This window comes from Rhagoletis pomonella, unplaced genomic scaffold (genome assembly GCF_013731165.1).
Source record: "Rhagoletis pomonella isolate Grant_MI unplaced genomic scaffold, Rhpom_1.0 Rhpom_scaffold_02282, whole genome shotgun sequence".
Lineage (NCBI taxonomy): Eukaryota > Metazoa > Arthropoda > Insecta > Diptera > Tephritidae > Rhagoletis > Rhagoletis pomonella.
In genome coordinates, this window is record NW_023460836.1 from 2873 (window position 1) to 6751 (window position 3879).

General features: G+C 30.9%; 1 protein-coding gene across 1 annotated transcript in view; it reads left to right on the top strand.

Moving 5' to 3' along the window:
- LOC118753270 overlaps positions 1–589 on the top strand; it is a 1355-nt gene extending 766 nt beyond the window's left edge. The window contains exon 2 of the mRNA XM_036488145.1: positions 542–589. The gene's annotated coding sequence lies outside the window, so the exon portion shown is untranslated. The remainder of the gene's footprint in view (positions 1–541) is intronic.
- The last annotated feature ends 3290 nt before the right edge of the window (positions 590–3879 follow it).

Below are 3879 nucleotides of genomic sequence, written 5' to 3' on the forward strand. Positions count from 1 at the left end.
AAAAAAAAAAAAAAAAAGAATCGCCAAACAACTTAATCGCTCAATTTAAAGACAAGAAAACTAAAAACTTTGTTTACCTTATATAAGACTGATCAAGGCGTAAAGGACGTAAATAATCCTTCGCTTTTATGTTCATTCCAAAGACAGATGCCTAATTTCTATTACTTTTCGGAGTATAGATTTATAAAAAAAAAAATAAATAAAGTTGATGTATAAATTTCTAAAGTACCGGAACAATAAACACTTTTTATATGTCAATAACGTTAAAAAAGGAAAAAAAAAAAAAATAATAATAATTGTAAACTCATCGGACGGATCAATATGTTATATTAATATATAATCGGTTCTTTTTCAAAAAGACAATCCACGGGCTCCGACGTACGTGTAAACTATGCTACATGTCGATGTACAAATGTAAATAAATAAATGGAAAAAAAAAAATTGTATGTTCAATGCATATCGTTTTGCATTAGAGAAACTGTATGTTCAATGTAATCGTTTTGTCCTTGTATCTGTTTTGTGTATCTTCTTTTTGTCAAAGCACACCAACACCTCCACCCATATTCGGCACAGCAAGGAGCATCAAAGGGAGAACCTCTGAGATAGCGGGAGACTTCAAGAATCAACGGATTACCTCAATACTCTTGTATAACCTGGCATATACATTACAGTATTACTGCCAACAATCTTGGACTACAGGGTCCATAAAGCCACGAAAAAAAAAAAAAAAGAAAACGATAGGGAGAATACGAAACTGCTCATAGCAATCGGAAATGTTGCGGATGCAGATGCGAATTTTGAAGGCTCACATATGCCTTTTCTGGCTTAAGTCTGTTTCGCAGAGTTTCGTAACTAGTCCAATTACATAGAAAAAATTCAACAAAAAAAAAAATATTTCGGAAATCTATCATCAAATTTTTTTTCGAAATAACGGAATGACGAAAAAACTGTATCATTCAGTGCACCCTACAAATTTGCAACCCTGTGTACTGTTTCTTTCCAAACCTGTGTTTGTTATGTTTTTGCGGCAGATGACGCCCTTCGCCACTTTCATGCATTACGAAAGGAAACCAATTGTACGACGGATGGAGTACAAAGAGATACGGAAATGTATGTATTCGTTGAGTGCTTGAAAAATTTCTTCCAGTTATATTTTTGCCCGTGGAATCGACATCGCTTAAATTTCGTAGTGTGCAGTGAAAGTGTTTAATTTATTGATAAAACCGAATTAAAGGTTAAATGAAATGTGAATTTAAGGTTAAATGAAATGCGAAATCTATCAAATGTTGGTATAGAGTGCAAAAAGTTCGTTTTAAAAAGCAAGAGGTAACCTGTTGCTCAGCAGCCGGTGAAAGCGTAAATCAGGCATGCACAGTGCTGTCGGTAATCCACGCCGGTGGTGTTTCGTGTCTATCTGTATATCTTTAATACATATGTACGCATGTATATAAATGTGTGAAAATATCGGTTGTATTTATGCATTCAATAATATTTGCATATATAGTGTAATAATCGTATATAAAACGTGCTGTTGAGAAAATTAAAAAAAATGTGCTGCAATTTTATAATCTCTTCGGTAGTTTGTGTAAATCGTTTTCGGGTTTTCAAGCGCCATTTGATGTAGTGTGTTCGGTCGTTCGTACAGAGTTCGGTTAATCGCGTCAGTAATGTGAAAAAATTGTATCGCACAAAATTGTGTTAACAAAATTGGTCAATATGGCGGTTTTCGCAAACACATTGAAAGGTGAGTGAGTACCTTAGTATTCTTTGTTAAGAAATTATTATTATGTGCCTGCACAGATTATTTAAATTCTTAAATTATTTTTTTAATCGGTTGCATTTAGCTTCCGCTGTATGGGTCAAATCTGGTAAGTAAAAAAAAAAATAATAATTAGGAATTAAAGGGATATGAGCCTGCATAACAGGTAAATGGCGTAGAATCAATGTATTTTTACAGTTTTGGGCGTTTTGATAAAGTATAGATCCAATTAAAAAATTTACTCAGCAGGTAAGAGATTAAAATATTCTACGAAAGTTTTTAAAAAAAAAATTAAATGGGATCCTATCCGAGATTATAAGATTTTTTACTTTTTAAAGAAGCCTTTCTAAATTTCTTTTGTGATGCTTTTACCAGAAATATGTACGTAACAGTGCCCTGAGCGCCCAATCACAGATGAAATTGATTTTCGGGGTTATTCTGAATTCGAAAACAACTGTTCCAATTAGATATGTAAAAAATTTCAATCGGCCATAAATTCCATTATAATGGTTAAACGTGATCAAAAAACTAAAAATCCAAAATAACGAGTATTTTTTATCGAACGATTAGATTTGTTTCGAAAAAATAAAAATCCAAATTTAACGATTATTCTTAACCGGAAAAATAAAAATCAAAAAGTAACGATTTTGCAATGCTGAAAAAACAAAAAACCTTGATATTTACCGCTTATCTTCGGTCCTTGTTAAAAACAACAGGCCCATGGATTTAATAAAAAAAATATCCATTTCGTTAAATTCTAAATTATTTAATGATCTTATGTGTTTTTGTAGTAAAAGCTTAAGAGAAACTTCGGTACCATCAACTTACATTCCGCTTCCTCTGAATATGTAGTGCATTTTTTTTATTTTTTGTCTTCCAACGGTAAATATACGGATCCCGGCTTAGGCGGCCGTTTTTCTGATATCCGACTAAAAAAGATTCTATTTAAAAATATAGTTCAGATTTTTTTTTTGTATTTTTATAATCAAATTTAATAGTATCTAATTAGTAGTAAGAGTTAAAAGTTTATATATTTTTCATTATGAAAAGAAGCATTGAAACAAAGAAAGAGGTGTAAACAAATTTGGAAATTCTTAGCGACTATGCTTCCACGAAATTAAGGGATCTTCTTGTTTGGGTATAAATGGTAGCTGTACGGGGTGTAAAATAAAAACTGACGCACAGGTTTTTTTCATGAAAAATAAAAGGGTTCTTTATAGATTTTGCGAAAAAAAGTATTATATTGTTAATTTTCCACAGGTTTTACTTTAATTCTATTAATTAGTTTTTAAATTTTAACCTTTTAACGCAAGTCTTAGTCGATTAATTTACTCCATTATTTGTGTAACCATTGGCTAATTTTCTCCATTTGGAGTCCTTCATACTTGCCTTTCGTCCAACATAAGGCCTAATACTCAGCAATCGAATAAACTCGGAACTGGTGACCAAAAGAATATTAATCACAGTTTCAAAATTTATACAAAATTTAGAAAAATTCAACAAATTTTTATCGAAATCTAATATTTTTAATCTGATTCTTTAGAACATTTTTGGGTATGCAGTTTTAAAGCCATTAAAATTCTAGTCTAATTAAGTGCAAGTTTCTGCCGACTAAAAAATCGCGTTGATTTTTGAGAATTTTCTAAATATTCAGATTAAAAAGTTGAAATTTGATGAAAATTTGTTGAATTTTTTTAAAGTATAAAAAAGTTTGAAACTGTGATTTATATGGTTTTGGTTAAAGCTTGGACGGTATATTTTATAGAAAAATAACAGGTTAAAGCTTGGACGGTATATTTTATAGAACAATAACAAACAAAAAAATTTAGCTCGAAAAACATTACGAATATTTAAATATTTTCATTTGTTTGAGTCACTACTGTAGGTACATATTTACGAATTGTAAGCAGGGTTGCCACTGACGAAAAAAAAGGCAATCAAAAGTTCCTCATAATTCCAGTAAAATTAGTTTTGAGTGGAGCACGATATGTTCGCCTCGAAAATGAATGCAATAAAGTAGACTACACCTTTGGAAAGAAATTTATAATATATAGATAACTACGAAAAATGAAGCGGTAAATGAAAGCTTTGCTTGTTTTTCAGACAAAATACACTAACAA